General features: G+C 39.6%; 6 non-coding genes across 6 annotated transcripts; all 6 read left to right on the plus strand.

Moving 5' to 3' along the window:
- Positions 1 to 220: 220 nt before the first annotated feature.
- TRNAS-GCU (transfer RNA serine (anticodon GCU)) lies at positions 221 to 302 on the plus strand. Its single transcript has one exon. It is a non-coding gene; the product is annotated as a tRNA-Ser (tRNA).
- Positions 303 to 6129: 5827 nt separating this feature from the next.
- On the plus strand, positions 6130 to 6211 carry TRNAL-AAG (transfer RNA leucine (anticodon AAG)). Its single transcript has one exon. It is a non-coding gene; the product is annotated as a tRNA-Leu (tRNA).
- Positions 6212 to 10864: 4653 nt separating this feature from the next.
- On the plus strand, positions 10865 to 10946 carry TRNAS-GCU (transfer RNA serine (anticodon GCU)). The gene has a single exon. It is a non-coding gene; the product is annotated as a tRNA-Ser (tRNA).
- A 505-nt stretch (positions 10947 to 11451) lies between these two features.
- TRNAL-AAG (transfer RNA leucine (anticodon AAG)) lies at positions 11452 to 11533 on the plus strand. Its single transcript has one exon. It is a non-coding gene; the product is annotated as a tRNA-Leu (tRNA).
- Positions 11534 to 16162: 4629 nt separating this feature from the next.
- Positions 16163 to 16244, plus strand: TRNAS-GCU (transfer RNA serine (anticodon GCU)). Its single transcript has one exon. It is a non-coding gene; the product is annotated as a tRNA-Ser (tRNA).
- Positions 16245 to 16749: 505 nt separating this feature from the next.
- On the plus strand, positions 16750 to 16831 carry TRNAL-AAG (transfer RNA leucine (anticodon AAG)). The gene has a single exon. It is a non-coding gene; the product is annotated as a tRNA-Leu (tRNA).
- The last annotated feature ends 4830 nt before the right edge of the window (positions 16832 to 21661 follow it).

Consider the following 21661-nt stretch of genomic DNA (forward strand, 5'->3'; position numbering starts at 1 on the left):
CACGTTTGGAAAGTGTAATATTCATGATTACATTACATTTAACATATAAATTCAAGCTGAAGTAGGGATGGACAACAAGGTCGTATAGAGCAAAGCTGAAGACAACAAGTTACCATAACAATCTGTAAATATATGCTCTTTATTATGTTTAGACAACTATCACCTAATAGAACACATTTTGGCTACCATATTTTGTACTCCTGAAACATGGAGTTTTGAAGACGAGGTGGCCGAGTGGTTAAGGCGATGTACTGCTAATCCATTGTGCTCTGCACGCGTGGGTTCGAATCCCATCCTCGTCGGTTTATTGTTCCGTCTTTAGTTTTTAGTATGTGGTAGGGCTGGGTTAACCCTATTTTATGTGAAAGTTAAATGACATATCCCATGGTATTTCCGGCAGTACAACGGCTCAGTTTGGAAACACCGCTCAGTGGAGTACTGTGCTTAGGCATTACTGTAAACAGCGCCAGCCGGGTTCTGCTCATGAATCACAAAATCTTTCCTGAGGCGGAGGGTTGGTAAGTTGAGGGACGTAGATAGTTTGATTCCTTATCCTTAAAGAAAGAGAAGCAGCGCGTGCGGGACGCCAATGTAAGGGTTGTCTTCCTACGGACTCTCAGGACTGGCACTCCCTGACACCTCCCATGGCCCGGGGCCAATCCTGACCTACTGAATGTATCACGTGCCTGCTGCTGTTGGCGTTGACTTTCCTAGGATCACTTCACAGGCTATACACCTTTATTCTCCAACTCCCCTATACAACAGAACATCTCACTTCAGAAAGCTTACAGAAACAGGTTTGCGCAGGGTAGTGTGGCCGAGCAGTCTAAGTCGCTCGATTAAGGCTCCAGTCTCTTTGGAGGCGTGGGTTCGAATCCCACCGCTGCCAGTATTTTGCAACTCACGAACGTATTTTGTCTGCATCAGTGTCTCACTCTCTGCCTTCTGCACCTATGATCCACATAGCGAGAGGTGAGACTATGTAAAGTGGTGACGTATATATATAAGGGTAGCCAGACAGTGGGACCGAGCCTTCTTATTTTAAAAAACCACAACCTAAGGTGACAAGAATTGTACCGGTAAACAAACCAGCTGTCTTGAACTCTAGCTATAGAGGCGACGAGAGGGGTCACTGTGATGCTGAAAGTTCAGTGAGTGTAAACAGTAGAACGCTGTGTGATAAGTTTCCTTGCAGTGATGACAGCTCACGTTTCTAAAGCAGAGAGCAAACATACAATGGGGAAGAAGAATAAATAAGGAAAGACATATATTATATGCAGACAGTTATTATACTTTGCTTTTCACCTGTAACTCGCTCAACTGTCGGTGAATGCTGCGTTACCCCGCATAGCCAGGTCACCACAGCGGGTGTCCACAGTGTTTGGCCAAGTTACTATAGTTGTGAGCTTGTAGATGTGAGGTAGTGTGGCTGAGCAGGCTAAACTGGCTAGATTTAGGCTCCAGTCTCTCTGGAGCCGTGGGCTTGAATCCCAACACTTTAAGTTTACTTGAACCAAATACTTTTGCCAAAAAGGTTCATGTAATAAATATTCATTAGGGTCGTGGTTGTGAGTATGACACTAATGGATAAAAGTGGACTAACAATGCTACAATTCCTGAGACTACCACTGCACTAACAGCCTGGGAGAGGTTTGAGCTGGATACAAGATACTTGCATGAGGGAACTAACTCGAAAGGGGAACTATCCACTGATGTTTTCTATCGCTTGCTGAGTGAGTATGTTGACACAATGGATGCAAAAGATTGTTTTGTGTGTACACAGATTCCTGTTTCGGTACAAGAGGGGGTTACCTATCATAGACTGTCATTAACATATGGGATACGTTGTAGTCTGTTACTAACAAGATTCTATAACCAGGAAGAGATTCAATATTTTTACTCAAATCATGATCTTGTGTTTTCTAATGTGCTTATCATAGAGGATGTGAGTGGGGTAGCTAAGTACTATAGCATAAAGTTAGTTAAAGGATTCTTTCAGGCGACATTAACAATTAGTACATCTTATGCACACCACAATAATTTGACATGTTTGCTTACACCTGTAGAGAAAAGCTTTTTAGATCACACGGAAGAGAGAAGAAGGGCATTGAAGGGTAAACTAGAGAAAGGATTACAGCAACGGGCCTTTGCTAGTAGTGACGGTTATAGTGCAATTAGAGAACAAGGGAAGTTAGCTTTAGACGCACTAGATGTAGGAAAGCTTTGCATATCCAAGACCAAATCATACTATGACAATGTGTTTGTGGGAATGAGTGAATGTAAGCGTGTGTTTTTGTTTCAGAGTAAATGGACGTTCATGTTAAATGGACAGGATCCAGCAATCCCCGGGATTTATTATATATGTGGACTTAATGCTTATTATCGTCTTCCAAAGGGATAGTATGGGACATGTTATTTGGGGATAGTTTTCCCAAAGATATATCAACTTCACGATTTGAAAAGGTTACCAAAATTGTCTGAATTACATTGTACTAGACATAAGAAAGAGACTGCTGCTGGTGTAGTAGGAGACATATTTGGGACGATAATTTCTTCAGTGGGAGTTATTATGAACTCCATAAAGATTCAAAAGTTGTCTACTATTGAGGATAACATGCTGACAAACTTTTCAGGGGCTATACTCCTGATGGATACTGAACTTGCTGCGGAGGCAGCTAATACTCTTCAAAACAGGCTTGCTTTAGACATTCTTTTAGTGAAAAATGGCAGAGTTTGTAGATTGCTCAATGGGTGTAATTGTTGCACTTACATACCAGATAATAGTAATGAGATTAGAAATATGCTTACTAACTTGACTAGGGATAGTACGGACTTGAAGGATTTGAAAGAACCAGGTGTTTGGAAAAAGGTTGGGAAAGGATTTGCTTAAGTGGGAAATTGGATTAGTAACATTTGGCATGGGATATTGTCTAAAATAATACAGGGGATATTGATTGTTATAGATAGCTTATTTGGATCATGGGTGGCATGTAAAATTAGTAAAAGAATAAAATTGAAGATGGCGAAAAATAATAGGAGGAGGGAAGAAAAACAAAGGGAAAAATTATTCAGGGCAAGATCAAAGGGGAAACCAAGAAGGGAAGAGATTGATATGAGGGAATTTTAGTATGTAAAATTAGTAGGGAAGATTTGTGTGATGACAAGAGTCATCAGAGGAGGGATTGCTGGAGTGTGTCTTTTAAAATTAATATTAACACGAAAAGCTTACAATATATTGTGTAATGAAGCTGCATAAAAAATGTGTTAACGTAGAAATAATGCACACGTTTGAAATGTGCCCACGGGGAGTGGCTACCAATGTATACGAAGACTAATGAAAGTTATTAATGCTGAATTAATTATGTACTAATGTTTTTAATTTGTATTAACATATCAAAATTGGAGTTATGTATTAGGAGTTTGTTCATTAAGCAGTAGGCCTTAGTTTAGCGAAGGTCTGTGCCTAGCTGCCTGGTCTCATATTGAACTGTCTTTTTCTAACGTGCAATGTGCTATTTTCCTGAAGGACATGAAACTGTACTTTCCCAGAAGCTAGAGATGTGTGTAGCTGTAGTAAATTCTTTCTCCTGGGACCCTACTTGCTCAAGGAGACATTCTTGCTGAATGCAACAGGGTAATTTGTAACAGGTGCAAGGCTGCCTGGAGTAGGAGAAAACAATGGAACAACTGACTGTAGCGTAAAATGTAACTTTTCTTACCTGACATTCCAACCGATGAAAACGTCAATAACATGGGCCAATCAACGACATGAGAACTGTGGTTTGTGTAAAACTCTGGTGAAGATTATTGGACAGAGATGGCGATGCACCAATGATTATCCATTGAGGAATTAGGAGTAAATTAGACAGTTTTGATTTAACCACATGACCCGAGGAGAAATCAGGCATTTATTGGACATTCCACTCCAAGTCATTCTTTGCCATTCTACTGAGCCATTTAGGCCATTTCGTTTGAGACTTTGCCGTTTGTTCGCCCTGTTACTCTAAACCACCCTTTACTTATTCCTTACCTGATACTTACTTCTCCTCTATATGAGGGAAGTTCTTGTTCCTTAGCTATGCCATACTGATACTTTGCCCTGTCCTTTCTTTGCTGATGATGCAAACGACTGATGTCCCGAGAACGAAGACTGACGCTGTTTGCTGATCCGTTGGATGGGTAACTATCTGATGAAAATTGTAATTGTCTGTTTGCCTTTTCTTTCTAGGTACCAACTGCTGTTTGATAGAGGCCATAGTTAGATGTTTTCCAAATTTGTGTTTGCTAAATAGTTTTGCATGAAGCCCAACATGCTGATGCTAATACGAGGTTATTTAAGGTGTTCACTAAAATCTGACGCAAATAGACAAATGACTGAGTTCTTGCTTTGTTGAACCATACACTACTGAGACTATGCTAAGTTGCTTCTTAATAATTATGTGTTAATACTGTGTGAATATTCTCTATGCAGTGATTAATTGCGTTTCTAATTGCAAATCTGAAGAGTTACTAATGAGATGAATTGCTGATGAGATTAACAGAAATGACTTTAGATTGTAACCAGTAGGGAAATAAATATCCTAACACTTAACTAAATTGGTGTGGTTATTCATGACTGAAAGATCATGGTGTGTTCACTTTATTGACTCTCATTAAAGGTTATTGATTAGCATGCTGATTAGTTATTGCGATTGTTGTTGAGATATTGATCTATTGATTTGCGATGCTAAAAGACATCTCGTACTGGGAAGTCCCCGAACCTGGTCTAAAAGGTTCATCGACCTAGGCGTGTCTCCTTGTAAGTTTACTTATCAAGGCTCTGACGCGCCTTCACTAATAAAAAGTAATCTGATCGCTTGCTGCGGAGTCATCGTCAACAAGAACTACCAAAATATTACTTCAATGTATTGTAATTACGACTGCCTCAGTTTTATGCATTACGTGAGTAGTCGGACAGCAATTTATTTAGCGCAAAAATATTTCTTGTTGATGCACGTACGTTTTTAAACTGAAGTGTCATAGCTGTAGCAGCAATACTCCCAGTTTAGGTGGTTTTATAAACTAAGTTTTACTTTCTCCTACTTAAAACTTTTTGCAGAACAATGCACATTAAATGGGAAGGCAGTTTTCCTTAATTGTGTACTATTTGCTGCCTAATGTTGACATGTAAGTACACCACCAATAACTGACACCTAGAGACTCGAAAGCGCCATACCAGTACAATATTTGAATGATATTGCACTTTAAATCCACGTACAACTGAATTAAAGCAATCTTAGCTCATTTGAGGGTAGTGTGATAGTACATCACATATGGATAGAACACGTTTGGAAAGTGTAATTTTCATGATTACATTACATTTAACATATAAATTCAAGCTGAAGTAGGGATGGACAACAAGGTCGTATAGAGCATCGCTGAAGACAACAAGTTACCATAACAATCTGTAAATATGTGCTCTTTATTATGTTTAGACAACTATCACCTAATAGAACACATTTTGGCTACCATATTTTGTACTCCTGAAACATGGTGTTTTGAAGACGAGGTGGCCGAGTGGTTAAGCCGATGGACTGTTAATCCATTGTGCTCTGCACGCGTGGGCTCGAATCCCATCCTCGTTGGTTTATTGTTCCGTCTTTAGTTTTTAGTATGTGGTAGGGCTGGGTTAACCCTATTTTATGTGAAAGTTAAATGACATATCCCATGGTATTTTCGGCAGTACAACGGCTCAGTTTGGAAACACCGCTCAGTTGAGTACTGTGCTTAGGCATTACTGTAAACAGCGCCAGCTGGGTTCTGCTCATGAATCAAAAAATCTTTCCTGAGGCGGGGGGTTGGTAAGTTGAGGGACATAGATAGTTTGATTCCTTATCCTTAAAGAAAGAGAAGCAGCGCGTGCGGGACGCCAATGTAAGGGTTGTCATCCTACGGACTCTTAGGACTGGCGCTCCCTGACACCTCCCATGGCCCGGGGCCAATCCTGACCTACTGAATGTATCACGTGCCTGCTGCTGTTGGCGTTGACTTTCCTAGGAGCACTTCACAGGCTATACACCCTTATTCTCCAACTCCCCTATACAACAGAACATCTCACTTCAGAAAGCTTACAGAAGCAGGTTTGCACAGGGTAGTGTGGCCTAGCGGTCTAAGGCGCTGGATTAAGGCTCCAGTCTCTTTGGAGGCGTGGGTTGGAATCCCACTGCTGCCAGTATTTTTCAACTCACAAACGTATTTTGTCTGCATCAGTGTCTCACTCTCTGCCTTCTGCACCTACGATCCACATAGCGAGAGGTGAGACTATGTAAAGTGGTGACGTATATATATAAGGGTAGCCAGACAGTGGGACCGAGCCTTCTTATTTTAAAAAACCACAACCTAAGGTGACAAGAATTGTATCGGTAAACAAACCAGCTGTCTTGAAGTCTAACTATAGAGGCGACGAGAGGGGTCACTGTGATGCTGAAAGTTCAGTGAGTGTAAACAGTAGAACGCTGTGTGATACGTTTCCTTGCAGTGATGACAGCTCGCGTTTCTAAAGCAGAGAGCAAACATACAATGGGGAAGAAGAATAAATAAGGAAAGACATATATTATATGCAGACAGTTATTATACTTTGCTTTTCACCTGTAACTCGCTCAACTGTCGGTGAATGCTGCGTTACCCTGCATAGCCAGGTCACCACAGCGGGTGTCCACAGTGTTTGGCCAAGTTACTATAGTTGTGAGCTTGTAGATGTGAGGTAGCGTGGCTGAGCAGGCTAAACTGGCTAGATTTAGGCTCCAGTCTATCTGGAGCCGTGGGCTTGAATCCTAACACTATAAGTTTACTTGAACCAAATACTTTTGCAAAAAAGGTTCATGTAATAAATATTCATTAGGGTCGTGGTTGTGAGAATGACACTAATGGATAAAAGTGGGACTAACAATGCTACAATTCCTGAGACTACCACTGCACTAACAGCTTGGGAGAGGTTTGAGCTGGATACAAGATACTTGCATGAGGGAACTAACTCGAAAGGGGAACTATTCACTGATGTTTTCTATCGCTTGCTGAGTGAGTATGTTGACACAATGGATGCAAAAGATTGTTTTGTGTGTACACAGATTCCTGTTTCGGTACAAGAGGGGGTTACCTATCATAGACTGTCATTAACATATGGGATACGTTGTAGTCTGTTACTAACAAGATTCTATAACCAGGAAGAGATTCAATATTTTTACTCAAATCATGATCTTGTGTTTTCTAATGTGCCTATCATAGAGGATGTGAGTGGGGTAGCTAAGTACTATAGCATAAAGTTAGTTAAAGGATTCTTTCAGGCGACATTAACAATTAGTACATCTTATGCACACCACAATAATTTGACATGTTTGCTTACACCTGTAGAGAAAAGCTTTTTAGATCACACGGAAGAGAGAAGAAGGGCATTGAAGGGTAAACTAGAGAAAGGATTACAGCAACGGGCCTTTGCTAGTAGTGACGGTTATAGTGCAATTAGAGAACAAGGGAAGTTAGCTTTAGTCGCACTACATGTAGGAAAGCTTTGCATATCCAAGACCAAATCATACTATGACAATGTGTTTGTGGGAATGAGTGAATGTAAGCGTGTGTTTTTGTTTCAGAGTAAATGGACGTTCATGTTAAATGGACAGGATCCAGCAATCCCCGGGATTTATTATATATGTGGACTTAATGCTTATTACCGTCTTCCAAAGGGATAGTATGGGACATGTTATTTGGGGATAGTTTTCCCAAAGATATATCAACTTGACGATTTGAAAAGGTTACCAAAATTGTCTGAATTACATCGTACTAGACATAAGAAAGAGACTGCTGCTGGTGTAGTAGGAGACATATTTGGGACGATAATTTCTTCAGTGGGAGTTATTATGAACTCCATAAAGTTTCAAAAGTTGTCTACTATTGAGGATAACATGCTGACAAACTTTTCAGGGGCTATACTCCTGATGGATACTGAACTTGCTGCGGAGGAGGCTGTGACTCTTCAAAACAGGCTTGCTTAAGACATTCTTTTAGTGAAAAATGGCAGAGTTTGTAGATTGCTCAATGGGTTTAATTGTTGCGCTTACATACCAGATAATAGTAATGAGATTAGAAGTATGCTTACTAACTTGACTAGGGATAGTACGGACTTGAAGGATTTGAAAGAACCAGGTGTTTGGAAAAAGGTTGGGAAAGGATTTGCTTCAGTGGGAAATTGGATTAGTAACATTTGGCATGGGATATTGTCTAAAATAATACAGGGGATATTGATTGTTATAGATTGCTTATTTGGATCATGGGTGGCATGTAAAATTAGTAAAAGAATAAAATTGAAGATGGCGAAAAATAATAGGAGGAGGGAAGAAAAACAAAGGGAAAAATTATTCAGGGCAAGATCAAAGGGGAAACCAAGAAGGGAAGAGATTGATATGAGGGAATTTTAGTATATAAAATTAGTAGGGAAGATTTGTGTGATGACAAGAGTCATCAGAGGAGGGATTGCTGGAGTGTGTCTTTTAAAATTAATATTAACATGAAAAGCTTACAATATATTGTGTAATGAAGCTGCATAAAAAATGTGTTAACGTAGAAATAATGCACACGTTTGAAATGTGCCCACGGGGAGTGTCTAGCAATGTATACGAAGACTAATGAAAGTTATTAATGCTGAATTAATTATGTACTAATGTTTTTAATTTGTATTAACATATCAAAATTGGAGTTATGTATTAGGAGTTTGTTCATTAAGCAGTAGGCCTTAGTTTAGCGAAGGTCTGTGCCTAGCTTCCTGGTCTCATATTAAACTGTCTTTTTCTAACGTGCAATGTGCTATTTTCCTGAAGGACATGAAACTGTACTTTCCCAGAAGCTAGTGATGTGTGTAGCTGTAGTAAATTCTTTCTCATGGGACCCTACTTGCTCAAGGAGACATTCTTGCTGAATGCAACAGTGTAATTTGTAACAGGTGCAAGGCTGCCTGGAGTAGGAAAAAACAATGGAACTGCTGACTGTAGCGTAAAATGTAACTTTTCTTACCTGACATTCCAACCGATGAAAACGTCAATAACATGGGCCAATCAACGACATGAGAACTGTGGTTTGTGTAAAACTCTGGTGAAGATTATTGGACAGAGATGGCGATGCACCAATGATTATCCATTGAGGAATTAGGAGTAAATTAGACAGTTTTGATTTAACCACATGACCCAAGGAGAAATCAGGCATTTATTGGACATTCCACTCCAAGCCATTCTTTGCCATTCTTCTGAGCCATTTAGGCCATTTAGTTTGAGACTTTGGCGTTTGTTCGCCCTGTTACTCTAAACCACCCTTTACTTATTCCTTACCTGATACTTACTTCTCCTCTATATGAGGGAAGTTCTTGTTCCTTAGCTATGCCATACTGATACTTTGCCCTGTCCTTTCTTTGCTGATGATGCAAACGACTGATGTCCCGAGAACGAAGACTGACGCTGTTTGCTGATCCGTTGGATGGGTAACTATCTGATGAAAATTGTAATTGTCTGTTTGCCTTTTCTTTCTAGGTACCAACTGCTCTTTGATAGAGGCCATAGTTAGATGTTTTCCAAATTTGTGTTTGCTAAATTGTTTTGCATGAAGCCCAACATGCTGATGCTAATACGAGGTTATTTAAGGTGTTCACTAAAATCTGACGCATATAGACAAATGACAGAGTTCTTGCTTTGTTGAACCATGCACTACTGAGACTTTGCTAAGTTGCTTCTTAATAATTATGTGTTAATACTGAGTGAATATTCTCTATGCATTGATTAATTGCGTTTCTAATTGCAAATCTGAAGAGTTACTAATGAGATGAATTGCTGATGAGATTAACAGAAATGACTTTAGATTGTAACCAGTAGGGAAATAAATATCCTAACACTTAACTAAATTGGTGTGGTTATTCATGACTGAAAGATCATGGTGTGTTCACTTTATTGACTCTCATGAAAGGTTATTGATTAGCATGCTGATTAGTTATTGCGATTGTTGTTGAGATATTGATCTATTGATTTGTGATGCCAAAAGACATCTCGTACTGGGAAGTCCCCGAACCTGGTCTAAAAGGTTCATCGACCTAGGATGTCTCCTTGTAAGTCTACTTATCAAGGCTCTGACGCGCCTTCACTAATAAAAAGTAATCTGATCGCTTGCTGCGGAGTCATCGTCAACAAAAACGACCAAAATATTACTTCAATGTATTGTAATTACGACTGCCTCAGTTTTATGCATTACGTGAGTAGTCGGACAGCAATTTATTTAGCGCAAAAATATTTCTTGTTGATGCACGTACGTTTTTAAACTGAAGTATCATAGCTGTAGCGGCAATACTCCCAGTTTAGGTGGTTTTATAAACTAAGTTTTACTTTCTCCTACTTAAAACTTTTTGCAGAACAATGCACATTAAATGGGAAGGCAGTTTTCCTTAATTGTGTACTATTTGCTGCCTAATGTTGACATGTAAGCACACCACCAATAACTGACACCTAGAGACTCGAAAGCGCCATACCAGTACAATATTTGTATGATATTTCACTTTAAATCCACGTACAACTGAATTAAAGCAATCTTAGCTCATTTGAGGGTAGTGTGATAGTACATCACATATGGATAGAACACGTTTGGAAACTGTAATTTTCATGATTACATTGCATTTAACATATAAATTCAAGCTGATGTAGGGATGGACAACAAGGTCGTATAGAGCAAAGCTGAAGACAACAAGTTACCATAACAATCTGTAAATATGTGCTCTTTATTATGTTTAGACAACTATCACCTAATAGAACATATTTTGGCTACCATATTTTGTACTCCTGAAACATGGTGTTTTGAAGACGAGGTGGCCGAGTGGTTAAGATGATGGACTGCTAATCCATTGTGCTCTGTACATGTGGGTTCGAATCCCATCCTCGTCGGTTTATTGTTCCGTCTTTAGTTTTTAGTATGTGGTAGGGCTGGGTTAACCCTATTTTATGTGAAAGTTAAATGACATATCCCATGGTATTTTCGGCAGTACAACGGCTCAGTTTGGAAACACCGCTCAGTTGAGTACTGTGCTTAGGCATTACTGTAAACAGCGCCAGCTGGGTTCTGCTCATGAATCACAAAATCTTTCCTGAGGCATAGGGTTGGTAAGTTGAGGGACGTAGATAGTTTGATTCCTTATCCTTAAAGAAAGAGAAGCAGCGCGTGCGGGACGCCAATGTAAGGGTTGTCTTCCTATGGACTCTCAGGACTGGCGCTCCCTGACACCTCCCATGGCCCGGGGCCAATCCTGACCTACTGAATGTATCACGTGCCTGCTGCTGTTGGCGTTGACTTTCCTAGGATCACTTCACAGGCTATACACCCTTATTCTCCAACTCCCCTATACAACAGAACATCTCACTTCAGAAAGCTTACAGAAACAGGTTTGCACAGGGTAGTGTGGCCGAGCGGTGTAAGGCGCTGGATTAAGGCTCCAGTCTCTTTGGAGGCGTGGGTTCGAATCCCACCGCTGCCAGTATTTTTTCAACTCACAAACGTATTTTGTCTGCATCAGTGTCTCACTCTCTGCCTTCTGCACCTACGATCCACATAGCGAGAGGTGAGACTATGTAAAGTGGTGACGTATATATATAAAGGTAGCCAGACAGTGGGACCGAGCCTTCTTATTTTTAAAAACCACAACCTAAGGTGACAAGAATTGTATCGGTAAACAAACCAGCTGTCTTGAAGTCTAACTATAGAGGCGACGAGAGGGGTCACTGTGATGCTGAAAGTTCAGTGAGTGTAAACAGTAGAACGCTGTGTGATGCGTTTCCTTGCAGTGATGACAGCTCGCGTTTCTAAAGCAGAGAGCAAACATACAATGGGGAAGAAGAATAAATAAGGAAAGACATATATTATATGCAGACAGTTATTATACTTTGCTTTTCACCTGTAACTCGCTCAACTGTCGGTGAATGCTGCGTTACCCTGCATAGCCAGGTCACCACAGCGGCTGTCCACAGTGTTTGGCCAAGTTACTATAGTTGTGAGCTTGTGGATGTGAGGTAGCGTGGCTGAGCAGGCTAAACTGGCTAGATTTAGGCTCCAGTCTCTCTGGAGCCGTGGGCTTGAATCCCAACACTTTACGTTTACTTGAACCAAATACTTTTGCAAAAAAGGTTCATGTAATAAATATTCATTAGGGTCGTGGTTGTGAGTATGACACTAATGGATAAAAGTGGGACTAACAATGCTACAATTCCTGAGACTACCACTGCACTAACAGCCTGGGAAAGGTTTGAGCTGGATACAAGATACTTGCATGAGGGAACTAACTCGAAAGGGGAACTATCCACTGATGTTTTCTATCGCTTGCTGAGTGAGTATGTTGACACAATGGATGCAAAAGATTGTTTTGTGTGTACACAGATTCCTGTTTCGGTACAAGAGGGGGTTACCTATCATAGACTGTCATTAACATATGGGATACGTTGTAGTCTGTTACTAACAAGATTCTATAACCAGGAAGAGATTCAATATTTTTACTCAAATCATGATCTTGTGTTTTCTAATGTGCCTATCATAGAGGATGTGAGTGGGGTAGCTAAGTACTATAGCATAAAGTTAGTTAAAGGATTCTTTCAGGCGACATTAACAATTAGTACATCTTATGCACACCACAATAATTTGACATGTTTGCTTACACCTGTAGAGAAAAGCTTTTTAGATCACACGGAAGAGAGAAGAAGGGCATTGAAGGGTAAACTAGAGAAAGGATTACAGCAACGGGCCTTTGCTAGTAGTGACGGTTATAGTGCAATTAGAGAACAAGGGAAGTTAGCTTTAGACGCACTACATGTAGGAAAGCTTTGCATATCCAAGACCAAATCATACTATGACAATGTGTTTGTGGGAATGAGTGAATGTAAGCGTGTGTTTTTGTTTCAGAGTAAATGGACGTTCATGTTAAATGGACAGGATCCAGCAATCCCCGGGATTTATTATATATGTGGACTTAATGCTTATTACCGTCTTCCAAAGGGATAGTATGGGACATGTTATTTGGGGATAGTTTTCCCAAAGATATATCAACTTGACGATTTGAAAAGGTTATCAAAATTGTCTGAATTACATCGTACTAGACATAAGAAAGAGACTGCTGCTGGTGTAGTAGGAGACATATTTGGGACGATAATTTCTTCAGTGGGAGTTATTATGAACTCCATAAAGATTCAAAAGTTGTCTACTATTGAGGATAACATGCTGACAAACTTTTCAGGGGCTATACTCCTGATGGATACTGAACTTGCTGCGGAGGGGGCTATGACTCTTCAAAACAGGCTTGCTTTAGACATTCTTTTAGTGAAAAATGGCAGAGTTTGTAGATTGCTCAATGGGTGTAATTGTTGCGCTTACATACCAGATAATAGTAACGAGATTAGAAGTATGCTTACTAACTTGACTAGGGATAGTACGGACTTGAAGGATTTGAAAGAACCAGGTGTTTGGAAAAAGGTTGGGAAAGGATTTGCTTCAGTGGGAGACTGGATTAGTAACATTTGGCATAGGATATTGTCTAAAATAATACAGGGGATATTGATTGTTATAGATTGCTTATTTGGATCATGGGTGGCATGTCAAATTAGTAAAATAATAAAATTTAAGATGGCGAAAAATAATAGGAGGAGGGAAGAAAAACAAAGGGAAAAATTATTCAGGGCAAGATCAAAGAGGAAACCAAGAAGGGAAGAGATTGATATCAGGGAATTTTAGTATGTAAAATTAGTAGGGAAGATTTGTGTGATGACAAGAGTCATCAGAGGAGGGATTGCTGGAGTGTGTCTTTTAAAATTAATATTAACATGAAAAGCTTACAATATATTGTGTAATGAAGCTGCATAAAAAATGTGTTAACGTAGAAATAATGCACACGTTTGAAATGTGCCCACGGGGAGTGTCTACCAATGTATACGAAGACTAATGAAAGTTATTAATGCTGAATTAATTATGTACTAATGTTTTTAATTTGTATTAACATATCAAAATTGGAGTTATGCATTAGGAGTTTGTTCATTAAGCAGTAGGCCTTAGTTTAGCGAAGGTCTGTGTCTAGCTGCCTGGTCTCATATTGAACTGTCTTTTTCTAACGTGCAATGTGCTATTTTCCTGAAGGACATGAAACTGTACTTTCCCAGAAGCTAGAGATGTGTGTAGCTGTAGTAAATTCTTTCTCATGGGACCCTACTTGATCAAGGAGACATTCTTGCTGAATGCAACAGGGTAATTTGTAACAGGTGCAAGGCTGCCTGGAGTAGGAGAAAACAATGGAACTACTGACTGTAGCGTAAAATGTAACTTTTCTTACCTGACATTCCAACCGATGAAAACGTCAATAACATGGGCCAATCAACGACATGAGAACTGTGGTTTGTGTAAAACTCTGGTGAAGATTATTGGACAGAGATGGCGATGCACCAATGATTATCCATTGAGGAATTAGGAGTAAATTAGACAGTTTTGATTTAACCACATGACCCGAGGAGAAATCAGGCATTTATTGGACATTCCACTCCAAGCCATTCTTTGCCATTCTACTGAGCCATTTAGGCCATTTCGTTTGAGACTTTGCCGTTTGTTCGCCCTGTTACTCTAAACCACCCTTTACTTATTCCTTACCTGATACTTACTTCTCCTCTATATGAGGGAAGTTCTTGTTCCTTAGCTATGCCATACTGATACTTTGCCCTGTCCTTTCTTTGCTGATGATGCAAACGACTGATGTCCCGAGAACGAAGACTGACGCTGTTTGCTGATCCGTTGGATGGGTAACTATCTGATGAAAATTGTAATTGTCTGTTTGCCTTTTCTTTCTAGGTACCAACTGCTGTTTGATAGAGGCCATAGTTAGATGTTTTCCAAATTTGTGTTTGCTAAATAGTTTTGCATGAAGCCCAACATGCTGATGCTAATACGATTTTATTTAAGGTGTTCACTAAAATCTGACGCAAATAGACAAATGACTGAGTTCTTGCTTTGTTGAACCATACACTACTGAGACTTTGCTAAGTTGCTTCTTAATAATTATGTGTTAATACTGTGTGAATATTCTCTATGCATTGATTAATTGCGTTTCTAATTGCAAATCTGAAGAGTTACTAATGAGATGAATTGCTGATGAGATTAACAGAAATGACTTTAGATTGTAACCAGTAGGGAAATAAATATCCTAACATGACTGAAAGATCATGATGTGTTCACTTTATTGACTCTCATTAAAGGTTATTGATTAGCATGCTGATTAGTTATTGCGATTGTTGTTGGGATATTGATCTATTGATTTGCGATGCCAAAAGACATCTCGTACTGGGAAGTCCCCGAACCTGGTCTAAAAGGTTCATCGACCTAGGCGTGTCTCCTTGTAAGTTTACTTATCAAGGCTCTGACGCGCCTTCACTAATAAAAAGTAATCTGATTGCTTGCTGCGGAGTCATCGTCAACAAAAACTACCAAAATATTACTTCAATGTATTGTAATTACGACTGCCTCAGTTTTATGCATTACGTGAGTAGTCGGACAGCAATTTATTTAGCGCAAAAATATTTCTTGTTGATGCACGTACGTTTTTAAACTGAAGTGTCCTAGCTGTAGCGGCAATACTCCCAGTTTAGGTGGTTTTATAAACTAAGTTTTACTTTCTCCTACTTAAAACTTTTTGCAGAACAATGCACATTAAATGGGAAGGCAGTTTTCCTTAATTGTGTACTATTTGCTGCCTAATGTTGACATGTAAGCACACCACCAATAACTGACACCTAGAGACTCGAAAGCGCCATACCAGTACAATATTTGTATGAAATTGCACTTTAAATCCACGTACAACTGAATTAAAGCAATCTTAGCTCATTTGAGGGTAGTGTGATAGTACATCACATATGGATAGAACACGTTTGGAAAGTGTAATTTTCATGATTACACTACATTTAACATATAAATTCAAGCTGAAGTAGGGATGGACAACAAGGTCGTATAGAGCAAAGCTGAAGACAACAAGTTACCATAACAATCTGTAAATATGTGCTCTTTATTATGTTTAGACAACTATCACCTAATAGAACACATTTTGGCTACCATATTTTGTACTCCTGAAACATGGTGTTTTGAAGACGAGGTGGCCGAGTGGTTAAGGCGATGGACTGCTAATCCATTGTGCTCTGCACGCGTGGGTTCGAATCCCATCCTCGTCGGTTTATTGTTCCGTCTTTAGTTTTTAGTATGTGGTAGGGCTGGGTTAACCCTATTTTATGTGAAAGTTAAATGACATATCCCATGGTATTTTCGGCAGTACAACGGCTCAGTTTGGAAACACCGCTCAGTTGAGTACTGTGCTTAGGCATTACTGTAAACAGCGCCAGCTGGGTTCTGCTCATGAATCAAAAAATCTTTCCTGAGGCGGAGGGTTGGTAAGTTGAGGGACATAGATAGTTTGATTCCTTATCCTTAAAGAAAGAGAAGCAGCGCGTGCGGGACGCCAATGTAAGGGTTGTCTTCCTACGGACTCTCAGGACTGGCGCTCCCTGACACCTCCCATGGCCCGGGGCCAATCCTGACCTACTGAATGTATCACGTGCCTGCTGCTGTTGGCGTTGACTTTCCTAGGATCACTTCACAGGCTATACACCCTTATTCTCCAACTCCCCTATACAACAGAACATCTCACTTCAGAAAGCTTACAGAAGCAGGTTTGCACAGGGTAGTGTGGCCGAGCGGTCTGAGGCGCTGGATTAAGGCTCCAGTCTCTTTGGAGGCGTGGGTTCGAATCCCGCCGCTGCCAGTATTTTTCAACTCACAAACGTATTTTGTCTGCATCAGTGTCTCACTCTCTGCCTTCTGCACCTACGATCCACATAGCGAGAGGTGAGACTATGTAAAGTGGTGACGTATATATATAAGGGTAGCCAGACAGTGGGACCGAGCCTTCTTATTTTAAAAAACCACAACCTAAGGTGACAAGAATTGTATCGGTAAACAAACCAGCTGTCTTGAAGTCTAACTATAGAGGCGACGAGAGGGGTCACTTTGATGCTGAAAGTTCAGTGAGTGTAAACAGTAGAACGCTGTGTGATACGTTTCCTTGCAGTGATGACAGCTCGCGTTTCTAAAGCAGAGAGCAAACATACAATGGGGAAGAAGAATAAATAAGGAAAGACATATATTATATGCAGACAGTTATTATACTTTGCTTTTCACCTGTAACTCGCTCAACTGTCGGTGAATGCTGCGTTACCCTGCATAGCCAGGTCACCACAGCGGGTGTCCACAGTGTTTGGCCAAGTTACTATAGTTGTGAGCTTGTAGATGTGAGGTAGCGTGGCTGAGCAGGCTAAACTGGCTAGATTTAGGCTCCAGTCTCTCTGGAGCCGTGGGCTTGAATCCCGACACTATAAATTTACTTGAACCAAATACTTTTGCAAAAAAGGTTCATGTAATAAATATTCATTAGGGTCGTGGTTGTGAGTATGACACTAATGGATAAAAGTGGGACTAACAATGCTACAATTCCTGAGACTACCACTGCACTAACAGCTTGGGAGAGGTTTGAGCTGGATACAAGATACTTGCATGAGGGAACTAACTCGAAAGGGGAACTATCCACTGATGTTTTCTATCGCTTGCTGAGTGAGTATGTTGACACAATGAATGCAAAAGATTGTTTTGTGTGTACACAGATTCCTGTTTCAGTACAAGAGGGGGTTACCTGTCATAGACTGTCATTAACATATGGGATACGTTGTAGTCTGTTACTAACAAGATTCTATAACCAGGAAGAGATTCAATATTTTTACTCAAATCATGATCTTGTGTTTTCTAATGTGCCTATCATAGAGGATGTGAGTGGGTTAGCTAAGTACTATAGCATAAAGTTAGTTAAACGATTCTTTCAGGCGACATTAACAATTAGTACATCTTATGCACACCACAATAATTTGCCATGTTTGCTTACACCTGTAGAGAAAAGCTTTTTAGATCACACGGAAGAGAGAAGAAGGGCATTGAAGGGTAAACTAGAGAAAGGATTACAGCAACGGGCCTTTGCTAGTAGTGACGCTTATAGTGCAATTAGAGAACAAGGGAAGTTAGCTTTAGACGCACTACATGTAGGAAAGCTTTGCATATCCAAGACGAAATCATACTATGACAATGTGTTTGTGGGAATGAGTGAATGTAAGCGTGTGTTTTTGTTTCAGAGTAAATGGACGTTCATGTTAAATGGACAGGATCCAGCAATCCCCGGGATTTATTATATATGTGGACTTAATGCTTATTACCGTCTTCCAAAGGGATAGTATGGGACATGTTATTTGGGGATAGTTTTCCCAAAGATATATCAACTTCACGATTTGAAAAGGTTACCAAAATTGTCTGAATTACATCGTACTAGACATAAGAAAGAGACTGCTGCTGGTGTAGTAGGAGACATATTTGGGACGATAATTTCTTCAGTGGGAGTTATTATGAACTCCATAAAGATTCAAAAGTTGTCTACTATTGAGGATAACATGCTGACAAACTTTTCAGGGGCTATACTCCTGATGGATACTGAACTTGCTGCGGAGGGGGCTAATACTCTTCAAAACAGGCTTGCTTTAGACATTCTTTTAGTGAAAAATGGCAGAGTTTGTAGATTGCTCAATGGGTGTAATTGTTGCGCTTACATACCAGATAATAGTAATGAGATTAGAAGTATGCTTACTAACTTGACTAGGGATAGTACGGACTTGAAGGATTTGAAAGAACCAGGTGTTTGGAAAAAGGTTGGGAAAGGATTTGCTTAAGTGGGAAATTGGATTAGTAACATTTGGCATGGGATATTGTCTAAAATAATACAGGGGATATTGATTGTTATAGATTGCTTATTTGGATCATGGGTGGCATGTAAAATTAGTAAAAGAATAAAATTGAAGATGGCGAAAAATAATAGGAGGAGGGAAGAAAAACAAAGGGAAAAATTATTCAGGGCAAGATCAAAGGGGAAACCAAGAAGGGAAGAGATTGATATGAGGGAATTTTAGTATGTAAAATTAGTAGGGAAGATTTGTGTGATGACAAGAGTCATCAGAGGAGGGATTGCTGGAGTGTGTCTTTTAAAATTAATATTAACACGAAAAGCTTACAATATATTGTGTAATGAAGCTGCATAAAAAATGTGTTAACGTAGAAATAATGCACACGTTTGAAATGTGCCCACGGGGAGTGGCTACCAATGTATACGAAGACTAATGAAAGTTATTAATGCTGAATTAATTATGTACTAATGTTTTTAATTTGTATTAACATATCAAAATTGGAGTTATGTATTAGGAGTTTGTTCATTAAGCAGTAGGCCTTAGTTTAGCGAAGGTCTGTGCCTAGCTGCCTGGTCTCATATTGAACTGTCTTTTTCTAACGTGCAATGTGCTATTTTCCTGAAGGACATGAAACTGTACTTTCCCAGAAGCTAGAGATGTGTGTAGCTGTAGTAAATTCTTTCTCATGGGACCCTACTTGCTCAAGGAGACATTCTTGCTGAATGCAACAGGGTAATTTGTAACAGGTGCAAGGCTGCCTGGAGTAGGAGAAAACAATGGAACTACTGACTGTAGCGTAAAATGTAACTTTTCTTACCTGACATTCCAACCGATGAAAACGTCAATAACATGGGCCAATCAACGACATGAGAACTGTGGTTTGTGTAAAACTCTGGTGAAGATTATTGGACAGAGATGGCGATGCACCAATGATTATCCATTGAGGAATTAGGAGTAAATTAGACAGTTTTGATTTAACCACATGACCCGAGGAGAAATCAGGCATTTATTGGACATTCCACTCCAAGCCATTCTTTGCCATTCTACTTAGCCATTTAGGCCATTTCGTTTGAGACTTTGCCGTTTGTTCGCCCTGTTACTCTAAATAACCCTTTACTTATTCCTTACCTGATACTTACTTCTCCTCTATATGAGGGAAGTTCTTGTTCCTTAGCTATGCCATACTGATACTTTGCCCTGTCCTTTCTTTGCTGATGATGCAAACGACTGATGTCCCGAGAACGAAGACTGACGCTGTTTGCTGATCCGTTGGATGGGTAACTATCTGATGAAAATTGTAATTGTCTGTTTGCCTTTTCTTTCTAGGTACCAACTGCTCTTTGATAGAGGCCATAGTTAGATGTTTTCCAAATTTGTGTTTGCTAAATTGTTTTGCATGAAGCCCAACATGCTGATGCTAATACGAGGTTATTTAAGGTGTTCACTAAAATCTGACGCAAATAGACAAATGACAGAGTTCTTGCTTTGTTGAACCATGCACTACTGAGACTTTGCTAAGTTGCTTCTTAATAATTATGTGTTAATACTGAGTGAATATTCTCTATGCATTGATTAATTGCGTTTCTAATTGCAAATCTGAAGAGTTACTAATGAGATGAATTGCTGATGAGATTAACAGAAATGACTTTAGATTGTAACCAGTAGGGAAATAAATATCCTAACACTTAACTAAATTGGTGTGGTTATTCATGACTGAAAGATCATGGTGTGTTCACTTTATTGACTCTCATGAAAGGTTATTGATTAGCATGCTGATTAGTTATTGCGATTGTTGTTGAGATATTGATCTATTGATTTGTGATGCCAAAAGACATCTCGTACTGGGAAGTCCCCGAACCTGGTCTAAAAGGTTCATGGACCTAGGATGTCTCCTTGTAAGTTTACTTATCAAGGCTCTGACGCGCCTTCACTAATAAAAAGTAATCTGATCGCTTGCTGCGGAGTCATCGTCAACAAAAACTACCAAAATATTACTTCAATGTATTGTAATTACGACTGCCTCAGTTTTATGCATTACGTGAGTAGTCGGACAGCAATTTATTTAGCGCAAAAATATTTCTTGTTGATGCACGTACGTTTTTAAACTGAAGTGTCATAGCTGTAGCGGCAATACTCCCAGTTTAGGTGGTTTTATAAACTAAGTTTTACTTTCTCCTACTTAAAACTTTTTGCAGAACAATGCACATTAAATGGGAAGGCAGTTTTCCTTAATTGTGTACTATTTGCTGCCTAATGTTGACATGTAAGCACACCACCAATAACTGACACCTAGAGACTCGAAAGCGCCATACCAGTACAATATTTGTATGATATTGCACTTTAAATCCACGTACAACTGAATTAAAGCAATCTTAGCTCATTTGAGGGTAGTGTGATAGTACATCACATATGGATAGAACACGTTTGGAAAGTGTAATTTTCATGATTACATTGCATTTAACATATAAATTCAAGCTGAAGTAGGGATGGACAACAAGGTCGTATAGAGCAAAGCTGAAGACAACAAGTTACCATAACAATCTGTAAATATGTGCTCTTTATTATGTTTAGACAACTATCACCTAATAGAACACATTTTGGCCACCATATTTTGTACTCCTGAAACATGGTGCTTTGAAGACGAGGTGGCCGAGTGGTTAAGGCGATGTACTGCTAATCCATTCTGCTCTGTACACGTGGGTTCGAATCCCATCCTCGTCGGTTTATTGTTCCGTCTTTAGTTTTTAGTATGTGGTAGGGCTGGGTTAACCCTATTTTATGTGAAAGTTAAATGACATATCCCATGGTATTTTCGG

Source organism: Pleurodeles waltl, chromosome 12, assembly GCF_031143425.1.
Source record: "Pleurodeles waltl isolate 20211129_DDA chromosome 12, aPleWal1.hap1.20221129, whole genome shotgun sequence".
NCBI classification, from domain to species: Eukaryota; Metazoa; Chordata; class Amphibia; order Caudata; family Salamandridae; genus Pleurodeles; species Pleurodeles waltl.